Source organism: Sinocyclocheilus anshuiensis, unplaced genomic scaffold (genome assembly GCF_001515605.1).
Source record: "Sinocyclocheilus anshuiensis isolate Anshui unplaced genomic scaffold, SAMN03320099.WGS_v1.1 scaffold1518, whole genome shotgun sequence".
NCBI classification, from domain to species: Eukaryota; Metazoa; Chordata; class Actinopteri; order Cypriniformes; family Cyprinidae; genus Sinocyclocheilus; species Sinocyclocheilus anshuiensis.
In genome coordinates this window covers 269,030-283,819 of record NW_015548194.1, presented here as the reverse complement: position 1 = coordinate 283,819, position 14,790 = coordinate 269,030, and positions in this window count along the sequence as shown.

Sequence of the window (14,790 nt, the reverse complement as noted above, 5' to 3'; positions counted from 1 at the left end):
TTGGGTGGTTGCTCTGCGCCCTTAATAAATAAACTCCAGCTGGTCCAAAATGCAGCAGCTGGAGTTCTTACTAGAACCAGGAAGTATGACCATATTAGCCCGTTTCTGTCAACTCTGCGTATACTTTTTTTATATCTTGCCAGTTACTTATAAAGCCCTGAATGGTTTAGCTCGTCAGTACTTGAGCGAGCTCATTTCGCATTATAGACTTTCACGTCCATTGCAAACTCATTTGATAATACCTAGAAAATCAAAATCAACTACGGATGGAAGATCCTTTTCTTATTTAGTGCCCAAACTCTGGAACAATCTACATAGCGTTGTTCAGGAGGCAGACACACTCTGTCAGTTTAAATCTAGATTAATAAATATCTCTTTAACCTAGCATAATTGAAATTTTATTCAAAAATATGATGTATGGCTATAACGATAATCAATAGACTGATCAATATGGTGATTGTTTCAATGATTGTTTCCATATTGGATGCCTTAACACAGACCTTGAGTCCTTGGTGCTTTCCATTGGACAGCATTGATGAACTTGAGTGAACCAGTAAACTTTGGGTGACTTCCAAGAATATGTCAGGGATGGCACAAACAAGTTTAATGAATGGCCCATGAGGACACATGCGTCCAGTATGAGGGGTGAGATAAAGTTTATTATGAAAATTGTTCAAACTATCATGATTCCACAATTAGAAAATATACCAGGAAGAGTAAAAATTGTGGCAATACCAGTGGAGTAAGACCAATCAGAAAACAAACTACTAATTTTTGGTTGAAAAGACTGATAAGAATAAGGTATGAGTATGGATGCCATTGCCAGGTCTGACAAAGACTCAGGTGCGGTGACTGTCATCTTGGCTTTGTTGCTTTGTTCAATAAAGTCTTTTTTTTGACATCTGGAACTCTGCTTCTTGAACTTAATTTACTACATTGAGAAGACCATTGTTTGCTCCACGCAGGGCTTAAAGTTTTCCGTCGCTACGACGGATTTCCGTCAATTGGAAAAAATGAGGGGGAAAGAAATATGTAGCGCATTGTTGTTGTTGTTCTGCCGGCTCAGCTATTAATTTCAATTATATTCAGTCATTCCACCGAAACAGCTGGCTCTTAACCACACAATCACTTCTGATTGGTCAGAAGTGTGTGCGTGTGGTGGCGGGAGAGGGGGGTATTAAAAAACAAAGAGTGCACTGTTTTTTTTTGTTTCTTTTTTTGGAAGGTTTGGATGTGTCATTTATTGACAAGTCCGTTAAAATCAAATGGAGATGGGCTTGGCTTGAAGAAACGGGGCAGGATGGCCGCTCGCTCCGATCCTGGTGTAAAAAAAAATGAAACTGCCAGGTGCGTGTATGTGTGTAGTATGCCATAAAAAACTTCAGTATGGCAGTAACGGCAAAAAAGTGCTTCTGCACCATCAATCAGAAGACGCACACAAAGCTGACGTTCGTTCTCTTAAGCATACCTCCTCCCTGCCTGGTGCATCATCTACCACAATCGAGGTACGGGCGTCTATGCTGACGTGTATGTGACCACAAAGTGCGTTTATGTGTGTTCTTAGCTGAACAAGACCTGCCGCTCAATCTGTCGCCGCCACTAGTAGAGCTAATCAAGTCGGTTGCTAACGATCGAAGCGCACTTTCCAAATTATCAATATCTAATGCACACGCCTCTTACTTCTGCACACATGGCATTGCTGCGCAGTATAAAACAGAACTGTCAGCCAAAGCTGCAAGGAAAGACTTTCTCATTAAATGTAGATGAATCAACAAATGCAAACATGTACAGGATCCTTAATGTTCTCATAAGCAGCAAAAGCATTCTCTGTTGGCTTTTATTATTTGAGAAATGAAAACTTGTGTTGGAAAGTTATGCAAATGGTTAATTATTTGTATGACTACATCACAAAGAGTCAAGTGTTGTAAAAGCATTAGATTGAAAACATTAAAATTTCATAAAAGTGTGTAAGTAATAGAAATGCAGTTCAAAATTGCCTTTCTTTAAATGCAAATGTTCTTTAAGTATTTAATTTGTGTAGGTAGTCGGGGAAGTCATGGCCTAATGGTTAGAGAGTCGGACTTGTAACCCAAAGGTTGCGGGTTCGAGTCTCGTACCGGCAGGGATTGTAGGTGGGGGGAGTGAATGTACAGCGCTCTCTCCCACCTTCAATACCACGACTGAGGTGCCCTTGAGCAAGGCACCGAACCCCCAACTGCTCCCCGCCGCAGCATAAATGGCTGCCCACTGCTCCGGGTGTGTGTTCACGGTGTGTGTGTGTTCACTGCTGTGTGTGTGCACTTTGGATGGGTTAAATGCAGAGCACTAATTCCAAGTATGGGTCCCTGCTTTAACCCCTGTCCACGACAGCATACACATAACATACTATCACATTTCTATCATTAAAATCTGTTAAAGGATTGTTAGGCTGAATTAATTAGGTCAATTGTGGCAAAACCAGGAAGACTTCCCATAACACCCGATGTACTCGTTACATCATAAGAAGAATGGCATCTACGCTAATATTAATCTGTTTCATTCTTATTCCAAAGTCACCGTAGTCACCCAGATCCAGTCTGTATCCAGACCAGATGTTGGATCAGCACCTAGAGACGACCTCTACAGCCCTGTGGAGACCATGTCAACTAGATGAGCCCCAGAGACAGATCCCCTGCAAAGACCTCATCATCTCGACGACCATCGGCACTAGACCACGGGAACCAGACAAGTCCTCTGCACCCGTGTTGCAGCCTGGAATTAAACCACACCATGCACACCAATATTGTCGGCTTTATTGCACAGACACTATTGAAAGAGAGCTGAACTGGCTGATGACATCACTTAATCATCAATGAACTGATTTTAACTGAAAAATTGACTGGTTGTTATTGCCCTCTTGCATTACTGACAAACTGTTTTCCTGTTTGACACTGTAAAGCTGCTTTGACACAATCTGTTTTGTATAAAGCACTATATAAATAAAAGTAACTTGATATACAAAATGTGCAGAGCAGTGGGTCCCAAGGACTGGAGTTGAGAACCACTGGTCTAGGGTCCAAGAACATCAAGGTAGATACCCTTTCTACTTAAGACCCTTTCTCTTCATTTATTTCTATATGACTGCCAACCCTATTGCAACGAACCCTGGATGACCAGATTGCTGAAGCCACTATCACAGAACCAGCCTTGCAAGGGTGCACTGGAAGGACAACTCATGTTCCCACCTCACTTTGGCTAACTCTGCTGAATTCTATGCACTCTGCCCTGGGCAGTGGTCATCCTGGCATCCATCAGACCCTTTCACTCCTACAGAATCGCTACCAGTGGCCCAGTGTGGCCTAGAAAGCTCAACAATTCATCCAGGCCTGCTTGAAATCTCTATCTCCATGTTTCCTCATCATCTCCTAGCAGGCAAACTAATTCTGCTGCATGTTCCCCATAATCTCTGGTAACACCTAGGAGTGGACTTCTTCACAACCCTCCTGGCCTCCACATCATTGTCACTGAAGGATTCTCCAAGGCCTGACTGTTGCTGCTTAAGGGTCTTCTTATTGCCCTAGAGATCACTGAAGCACTGTACTAAACTACTGTCAGTCCTCAATTTATTTCTCAAGTATGGAAGGTATTCTTCTCCTTCCTGGGTGTGTCAGTGGGTCTGCTGGATAGGAAGATCCAGGAGATTAGACACATCCAGCGGACATACTGCCATGGCCACCAGCACACACACAACTCCTTGAGTGGAAGCCGAGAATCATTCCAATACGTATACTTAGCTTCCAACCGCCCTGTTTCCCTGGTCACTGGTCAAAAAAGTCAGGCTGACTTAGTCAAAGGCCGAGAATTAGTCTATGGTTTTGCAGATTTGGTGTGTGGCTCTGGTGTTTGAGTGTCAGGTTTCAGAAACTGTGTGACAAGTTTTTGTGTGTAAGCAGTTGAAGTGCAAAGTAAATGTTAAACCTAACCTTAACCCATAACATAATGCAAAGGGAACAACGGAAGGCTACACAATGACTTAACAAGTTTCAGCAAATGTTGCCAATAATAAGAGGGTAATACCAGGGTAGTCTCGTGTAGACTAAACGTCAGAAGGTCTTACGGCAGTTGTCTAAAGAGTCTGCAAAAATATTTCAAATAATGGTGCACCTTTTAAAGGTTTGTTGTCACAAACCTTGCAACCTTACATTGTCAGAGATTATTTCTGCTTTTAAAAACACTTTATGATCTCAGTACCTTATAAACAGGACTTCCAGGTGGAAATTTCCAGATGGACTGATTAAAAACACTTGCGTGCCATTTTTTGCCGAAGTTATTTAAAACCATCCAATCAGATTAAGGAAGGCCACTGTCCAGCAGAGTTTAGCTCCATCCCTAATCAAACACATCTAAACACATTCTTTAGGATTACTTGAACATTATAGACAGAAGCTATAAATGAAATAAATTAAATAGTAAATGTAATGCCTTATTGGACAAAATAATAATAATAATGATAATACTAATTTACCATGAATTTTAAACAATTAAAAAACATTTGACACGTTTTTATCTTGTTAAGAAATATTTTAGAAACTGATTTTTACAATATTGTACAGTAAGATATTTACATCTTATTGTCTTTCAAAATATAATTGTTGTTCTAAATTAGGAGTTAAATGCTGGTTTGGAGTGAGCTAACTGCTACAGTGTTCGTATTAGAGAACCCGGAGTCATATGATATGAAGCTTTAATGTTTGTTCAGATGGACTTGTGCAAAGTTTTTTGTCCGTCACTCATACAATTGTAAATCCCACATCACTACCTCATTCAGCTTCTGCCTATCAGCAATTACCATCACTTAGATTTCTAACTTGTGGCAAAGTCCCTGTGAAATCTAGCACTTGTTATGAATCAGGAGGATATATTACACCCCTATACAGTGGGTAGAGAGAAGAATCACCCCCCTTTAAAATAATCACATTTTGTTGCTTTGCAGCCTGAAATGAAGATGGACACAGTTTTTGTCTTATCCAGCTTTATTTACTCAGTGCAACTTATAACATGCAAGTGAAAGATATAACACCAACATGTCAGAAAAAAAAAATGAGTTGAAAAAAGGATCACCCCCCTCTGAAAAAAAACAATCAGGTCTAGTTAATCACCTTCTCAATGGCACACAAAGGCATTTGACTTTCATCTGTGATCAGCTGTGGTCATTTTGATTAGCTCAGCATGAAAAGAGCTTTCCTGGAGCATTTCACCCACTGGGCAAAGTTAAGTCCAGTGGAAATCTTTTTGAAGTCTTTGCACACGTTGAAAAGACGTCCACTGAGGAGCCAGAATTAAAGTTTTTATGACGTGTTTTTGACGTGTTCTGCGCGTCCGATATAGACAGACGTTCATGGAGCCTCCGTACAAGGTTAAAAACTAGTTCAAATGTGGTCAGTGGACATTATTTTCAACATCATTTAAGGTTCATTTAGACATAATTTATACTGCTTCTGGACCAAATAAACACTCTCAGTGATGCATTAGATTTAAACTCATGCAAAGATGTGATAAAATCATCACAAAATCAGCATCTGATGTTGTGGTCTGATTTCCATGATTTTTGGACAAACACAGTGTCTGTGAGTTGCTTTGCCAGACCACAACATCAGATGCTGATTTTGTGATGATTTTATCACATCTTTGCATGAGTTTAAATCTAATGCATCACTGAGAGTGTTTATTTGGTCCAGAAGCAGTATAAATTATGTCTAAATGAACCTTAAATGATGTTAAAAATAATGTCCACTGACCACATATGAACTCGTTTTTAACCTTGTACGGAGGTTCCATGAACATCTATATCAGACACGCAGAACACGTAAAAAAAAGACATCATAAAAACTTTAATTTCAAATAATAATAATAATCTAATGCATCACTGACAGTGTTTATTTGGTCCAGAAACAGTATCAATTATGTCTAAATGAACCTTAAATGTTGTTGAAAATAATGTCCACTGACCACATTTGAACTAGTTTTTAACCTTGTACGGAGGTTCCATGAATGTCTATATCAGACGCGCAGAACACGTCAAAAAAAGACTTTCATTTCATTCTGGCTCCTCAGTGGACGTCTTTTCAACGTGTGCAAAGACTTCAAAAAGACGTCCACTGGATGTAACTTTGCCCAGTGGGCAGTCCTTGGTAGTGCAACTGAAGCAAACAATTAACTATGAGCTGCAAGGCACTGTCAAAAGATCTCCGGGATAAAGCTGTGGACAGACACAAGTCAGGAGATGGAGACAAAAACATTTCAAATTTTTTTTGTCAATGCCTAGAAGCACAGTGAAGTCTATTATTAAGAAGTGGAAGGTGTTTGGTTCAACACAGAGCCTCCCTGGATCAGAAAAAAAATTCAAAGGCTTTATCAATGCCTAGAAGCACAGTGAAGTCTATTATTAAGAAGTGGAAGGTATTTGGTATAACACAGACCCTCCCTGGATCAGGACATCGCTCCAAACTGATGAAGGAGCCAGGCGGAAACTGGTCAGAGAGGCAACCAAGAGGCCGACAGCAACTCTGACAGAAGGAAACATGGATGGGGCAAAATACCGTCAAATTGAGGAAAATCTTGAGGAAAATCTGCTGCCATCTGCCAGAAAGTTGTCAATGGGAAGAAGGTTTACCTTCCAACATGACAATAGCCTAAAGCACACAGCAAAACTGAGCACACAGCGGTTGAAGGAGAAAAAGATGAATGTCCTTGCATGGCCTCGTCAGAGCCCAGACTTAAACCCCACTGAAAATCTGTGGAATGACCTGAAGACTGCGGTCAACAAACGCTCACCGTAAAATTTAACTGAACTCGAGCAGCTCTGCAAAGAAGTCTAGATGTACAAAGTTAGTAGACAAATCCCAACAGAATAAAGGCTGTAATTAAAGCACAAGGTGGTTCAACAAAATACTGACACAAGGGGGAGATCCTTTTCCAACTCAGTAATTCTGTTTTGTTTTGTTTTTGGATGTTATAAGTTTCACTGAGTAAATGCACCTGGATAAAACACAAACTGTGCCCGTCTTCATTTCAGGCTGCAAAGCAACAAAATGTGATTATTTTAGAGGGGGTGATTCTTATGAGGAGTATGTTTCATTCAGGTCTTTGGGTAACACTGAATGTATGCACACAGCTCATGGGCTTTCTTGTTGTTTGCTGTTTCTTCCATTGGTTTACCTCATGTAACCTCCACCAACCTGCAAAATAAAACTTGCCGTTGCACCTGTATTCTGGAGTATAGAAGATTCATTACAATAATATTTCACCAAATATGGTAAGGTAACTTGTAGTTAACCAATAAACCGGTTTTTGTCCCATTTTAACCTTTTTTTGTTAAACTTACTAATATTTTAACAGTTTCATGTTAATCTTTTTTCTATTAGGTTAACATTTGTAAATGACTGCAGTTGTCAGTGTCTCCAACTGTTTGTTTAATGCATATGGAAAATATGACTTGCCTTTTCGGATTGGAAACAGATGGTATTCCATGTCTGGTGTTCTGCTGGAGCAAAAGATGTTTTGAGGAGAAATGTCCGAATGTCTTAACATTAGACACGGATGCACATGTGCTGTGATGAGAACAGACACGCTGCCTGAGACCAGCTTCATCCATTCACACTGCAGTCCAAATATCTCAGCCAACAAAGAAAAGAGTGAGAAGAATACATTAGAAAGGAGATATGTCACCCTACAGTAAATGGTATGTTTGGTACACTGTATCGGTTTTGTATGTTGACTTCATTAATTTTTTCTTCGTTAGCACTTCACAAGCCTCTCACCTGAACCATAAATGCCACGATGTGACTGATCACTCGAAGAACTTGTATTGTATGGTATTGTATAACTTTATTGTCCACCAGAGTGGAAAATTGTCTTTGGCTCAGCAGCATAACAAAATTAGTAACAACATACATAGTAAAATAGAATCACAATCATTAGTCACGTTACACACATTACTTAAAAGTGAATAAAAAGATACAGTTCATGCCTTACACACTACTAGATTAAACACTTGCTGAACTTTACACAAAAACATTTATTACAATTATTGCATGGTCTATTTTAGGGGTCTCCAAACTCGGTCCAGAAGGGCTGGTGTCCTGCAGAGTTTAGTTACATCTTGCCTAAACACACCTGCCTGGAAATTTCTATTATGCCTAGTAAGGCCTTAATTAGCTGGTTCAGGTGTGTTTAATTAGGGTTGGAGCTAAACTCTGCAGGACACCGACCCTCCAGGACCGTCTCTGGAGACCCCTAGTCTATTTCATGCTGTTACTACATTATATTCATTTAGGTATTGTGAAAGCATCTAATATGATATAATGAAATAATAGCAATTTATTTGTTTCTTTTCTTTTTTTTGTCCCAAATAATGGTGTAGTTACTACATCTACCAGCAAGTGCTAACTGCCAGACAAACCAGCCAAAACCTAAGCCCCTGCCCAAAACTTGTGATGATTGCTTTCATTACTTTTGTGGTTGTTGTTTTTATTGCTTGTGGAAACAGCAACATGAGTGTACTGGTAAAACTTTTGGTTTTGGTTGCCAGTCCTTGGTAATTTTGCACTGATGCTGATGTCTTGACTCATAAGAACAAGATGCAAATGCTTAACACTTCATTTTGATAGTCCAACAAAAGACATTCAACTGACTATAACTTTGCAACTACATGTCAACTTATTCTACTAACCCTAACCCAACCTAACAGTCTACTTATACTCTAATGAGAGTTAGCTGACAAGTAGCGGCAAAGTTACTTATAGTAGTAAAGTGGACTTTCGAAAAATAAAGTGTAACCAATTTGTATTTCCTAACAAGCAATGTCTTTATCTATGATGTCACACTGCTGGTTTCTCTGATATCAGCACCCCCTTCTGAAATGGAAGTACAGATTTACACCAAAAAAAAATCCCTCATTACCTGTAGAAAACATCAAACTTGACAAAATACTTTGATGATAATACAAATAAGTTTAGAAATGCTCCTACAATGAGAAAGTGCTAATTATATATTTTCCTTAACAATAATTTCCCCATTATTGTAGCTATTAAATTTTGGGCCAAACATGGCCAACTGTTATTACCACTGGTTAATTCAGAAAGAGTCTTGGGTATTAATGTTGGTTCAAACTACCTAAAAAAACTGTAACAAACACTATATTGAAAAGGTTATGGGTCGGTGTGTTAACGCTGTAAGTGTTTGCTGAGGCTGTGTGAACTAGTCTTCTGGTTGTGTTTATGCAGTGACTATTCACCAATAAACTCCCAACAAACACCTTTTTGAGGGTTTTATATGTGTCTGTCACCTCCAAACTTCCCTGTGTTGGCACGTAACATAAGACACTGCTTGTGTACATGCTGGGGTGATAGATGAATCCCCGCGCGTGAAGGGTAATCCATCTGTGGTCTGAATTACCCTGATCTGTACTCACACATTATGTAACAGAAAATTGTCGGAGCATTATTCAACACTGTCAACATGTTATAATGCTTTCACCTTACATAATCATACTCAAAATGAGTTAAAAACTGAATGACGGTATGTATGTGGCACATGTAGTTCTCTGTGATTAACTAATGTAAGAAGCATGCATGCATTCCTCCACAATGAACACATATCTGGGATTCATGACAGCATCAGGCTTCCCTCGGCTGTCTCTTAAGGTGATTGTCTTTTCATGAATCATGAAATGAGAGAGCAAACACCAAAATCCTGCATCAATGCAATGGTGGGATTCTTCATTTTTTTCCCCAGCATGTGCAGAAAAGCGCTCATTAATTGAAGAACATGCCTATTTTTAGACTCTCTTTGACTATAGTGATCACACCTACGCTGTCTGCAGTGTTAGATTCATCCTCCACTGCTCTTAAGACTCACATCTCTATCCACCTCCTATGTGATGCTGGCTGAATTATACGCTTGTGTAAGAAATGAAGATGTTGTTGTAAGGTGCTCATGATGAGCACTCTGCAAGCTTAAAGGCTTAGTACACATTTTCCTAACAATTACATCTATCATCATTTCATCTAGTCTTAACACTTTTACAAGCAATTCACTCAAGAAATTTACATAATCTTCTATTTTATCAATCAACTTTATTTCTTTCCATGGAGCACAAAAGGAGATGTTAGGCAGAATGTCTAAGCTGCTCTTTTCCATGCAACAAAAGTGGATGATTTATACCACCAAGCTCCAAAATGGATTAAAATAAAAGCACAATAGAAGTATCATAAATATCAAAAGTATCACTGTTGTGTAAATCTTTGCTACTCCCTGAAATTTTAATTCTCCACTATAGCTCTCAAATGTTATTCTCACATCCAAGTTTGCATATTCAAACTTGGCTCTTCATGTTTAGTTGTGAGCTGGGTGGGAAAATTATCACCATCACCAGCCAAACGTGGGTAATTTTTCACAGGGGCGGGTCATTTTGTTTTATTTACCTGCTGGGTGTGTCAGACGACTTGTGTTGGATTGGCCTTTGACAATAAAATGCGTTCTTGTTGAAGTAATGTCTTTCAGCATGTCACAAGCAAAAGCAGAAACGGGTTCTTGTTCACCACATTTTGGTCTGAGTTTAGTTCTTTTAAAGTTTTTAAAAAATCCACAAGATTTAATTTGTTGTACCTGTATTCATTTTCATACATGTAGTAAATTATGTTGTTTAAATTCAAAATTCTAGAATAAAAATGGTTGGCAAAATATTTGAGTAGCTGGCGTGATGCATCTTGATGTGCCAAGTGTAAATATGTTTGTATGTGTGTGAGTGAGATTTGAGTCCCAAAAAACAGGAAGATTATCAGTGAACAACAAATTTTAGTTCTTCTATCAAAAGATACTGTATTAGAAGACTTTTTAAAAATAATACGGGATCAGAAAAACTTTAGGGTTTATGGATGACAGAAATTTCATTTTAGATGAATTATTCTTTTAATAATGTGATTTTAAGCTGGCTGTTCTCTGACTATGAGTGTAATGCTGAGAGTAGTACCAAGACGAGAAGAGGCAGATCCATGTGCAAGCAGAGATTATTAAATAATAACAAAACATGAATAGACAGGACAACAGGAAACCACTGGAGACAAGGAAACAAGGAACACAAGCATCTACATGAGACAACGACTCACGAACAAGCACTGAAACACATATATACACATTATATATAGGCCTATATATATATATATATACACACACACACACACACACACACACACAAGGTAACGAGGTTAACAAGGGGGTGGAGCTAATCAATCACTAGGGAAACTAACAAGGGAAACCATGGCTTTATCCGAAATCGCCCCCTATACCCTCATTCACTATTCCCTTCATTAGGCCACTAATAGAGTTCACTTGAAGGAGTGAATGAAAACGAGTGCGTGAATTCAGACATTGAGTGCACCGAAATGACTGCCGCTTTTGCATAGTTTGTGCTTGCTGTTTAATAATCATTTGAAACTGGCAAACTGGTGGCTCCAGTAGTAAGATTAAAGAATTTATCTTGAACTCTGTCGTGGAAATTATGTGTAAATAGTTCAACAAATTAATAATCAATTTACAATGAATTTTACCTGTGTTGTATTACGCTGTATTATACGCTGTGGACAAGCGCTTTGGATGATGGATGATTCAGCTGCAAGTGCCATCTTCTGGTGAGACGTGGCAATTTATTCGGTGCGCGACTCTCACAGTGCATTATGGGTATTCTCTAGCCATTGAGCGTGCACCGGTTGTAAACTCATTTTTGTGGTGCATTGTGGGATTGAATGAGTGTACTTGAGAACGTCCACTATGGTTTCGGACACCACTACAAATGGCTGTCCACTCAAATAGTGCCCTATTTAAGAGTATAGTGGGCGATTTCGGATACAGCCCATGACAACAAATAAGGTGCGCAAAGGAACAAGGGAAAACAGGAACTAAACAAGGAAGTGAACACAGAAACAATGGGTAACAGAAACACTTCAAAATAAGAGTCCAGAAACACGAGACAGGGGAGCACATACTGGGATCATAACAATGAGTCAAATGCTTAGTGTTTCAGAATCGAATCATGTAACGCCCTAAAAACACGTTATGAAACTCTATACAGAGGCCTGCTGTCTGCCGCTTTAAATGCTCAAGCTCAATAAAGCCGAGTGGATTCTGATTGACTTTCAGTTGTTTTATGATTCATCAGCTTACAATCGTTCCTCTGCCGTTATCATTATTGCTGTTTTGTGAACTTCCCCACTCTCATAGAATTAGAATGACAATTAAAACTTCATAGTTATCGTCCTTGTTGTGAACGGCCCATGAGACTGTGAGAGTGTGTGTGGATGTAATCTACTCACCTGAAACATCTGTCGTGATGACAATACTGAAAAACACATTAATACAGCAGGAATATTTTGTAGCGCACTACACAAGCTCCCAACTGCCTACGCTCCGCTTGAATAAAATATTCATCAGACAGACTACACAGGCTATGCGTTCTTGTTCATGACTCCAATTTTGAGCAGAATCCAGCTATGCTTTCACGAATACCAAAATGACTCTTTTTTTTAACTCCTGTTTATTCGTCCTCAGTCTTGTTTGAGGGTAGAGACATCAGAGAGAAAACCAAAGAAAACTCATCCCAGATGTGCAGTTACAGTAGGTGAGATGCATACATGCATATACAGATGTTAGAAGAGAGGACAAAACATCATTTTAACAGGATTAAACTGCCAGATCTGCTCCAGCCAGTAGGTTTATTAGACATGCCTCCCTCTTGCCGTATAAAAATGCGTTATTTTCTAAAAGCTCATTGCATCCCTGTTAACCACAGTGTCAGTCAAATAAACAAGGGCCTCTGAGAACTGTGTGTATGGGGGTAAATAGCAGCAAAGAGTGGAGCTCTAGAAGTGAGCGGCACCTCTCCACAGCAGGAAGACACACAGACAATTACACTAATTCATAATTGAAATTAAAACAGCTAAGGGGGCAGACCTCCGGCATGTAGTGTGGTTTCACTTTGCTTGCTGTCAATTTTCTGTACTGTTTTGTCCCAATTTAGTTGTTCAGTCTGATGTCACTGTTTCTGGGTCAAAACACTCCTCCAGATGCCAAAAACCAACAATAAAACATGCTCATATACACTAACTTTTAAAAGCTCAGCTTAAAGGTGCGCTATAAATGAACAGTCCTCATAAACGGCTGTTGAGATAATGTTTTCACTTCAGTATTTGATATGTCACAACTTAACAAGCAGATAACAAATGGACCAAAAAACAAATCTTTAAAAACTGTTAATGAATTACAAAAATATTTGATCACAAGAAAAGGGTGCAAAATTTAAAAGAAGAAAAATAGCATGTTGTCATAAAAGCCCTTGTTAGAGAGTGAGAGACAGAAAGAGCGAGGAGAGAGATATATTCATGTGTGTGAGAGAGAAAAAGCCTTGTGAACTCAGCTATGCATAGCATAAACACAGGAAACCAGAGAGATGCCGACATCTGTACTCTTTTAGATAAAGCATTTTAGTACATTAACTCTTTAACCACCATGTGCAGAAGAAAATCTGCCTCAGGAAGCCGTGGGAATACACTGTGTATAAAATAAGGAAAACATAAGTCTAATTCAATTAATTTCCCAAAGCTTAAACATAAAGTGAGGAGTACATTGAAAACATTTTATTTAAACCCCATTTTATAATAAACAGTTTTGGTATGTTGAACATTCTAAAAGATATAAGTAATTATGTATTTAATCAGTGTTGGGGGTTACTTTTTTTCAAGTAACTAGTAAAGTAATGCATTACATTTTAATTTACAAGAAAATATCTGAGTTACTTTTCCAAATAAGTAAAGTCAGTTACTTTGTTTTCCCATTTATAGAGTGACAGATTTATAGATTGTCCCCATTTTGAGAGAAATCTGGAGTAAATGCAGAGGCGTTGTGTGCGCAGTGTGAACATGATGCTTACTGTAGTTCTAGACTAAATGTGAACATGCAAATAAAACAAAAAACAGAGTATTTCCACAAAATGAATAAAAATAGTGAAATGCAAACTCAGAATATGACATCCCATTTATTTAACCAATGTCTTTGCTGCTGACCTTCGGTGATTCAATTCAACCATATACTAATAAACAAAAATGACTTTAGATAAACATAACATTTGTGTTTCTTTCTTTCTTTTTTTATTGCTGAAGAGTGTTGAACTTTCTTCTCCTGCATCATATTCTTCATGCAATCCAGAATGGCAGCACAATTGAAAGGTTTGTTTGAGCTGCACCCTCTACTGTACAGATGCGAATTTGCATTTCGTGCAGTCTGAGGCTTATTAATTTCACTGTTGGTGTGAAAGGGTTTTTACATTTGCCAAAAGTAGAAGTCGCTAGTAGTAGGGAAAGTTATAGGGAAAGTTTCTAAAAAGTGCATGTACAACATTAGTAGTCCTGCAACATTAAGCGTAGAGGTAATTTGCAGTATTGAGATTAAATTAAATATGAATTGTTGGATCCAAATAGAGGTGTGTCCTTGTTCCAGGCCATGTCATCCAAATCTCACTCCAGCCAGCCAATCCATATTTCTATGTAATAAAGTGACAGGGTTGTCAGCTTTTGCAACCCTGGCACTGCAACAGAGTTTATCTTCTATAATAAAAGATGTTGATGACAGTAGCTGTGGTTAAGTACCCTCTGCATATAGCCAACAGAAATATTTACATCCAAGAAATTATCATGTCAGCGTTGTTTTGTTGTAACTCGTAGTGTGTTTGCAAGCTTTTTTCAAATTAGTTATTAAAAC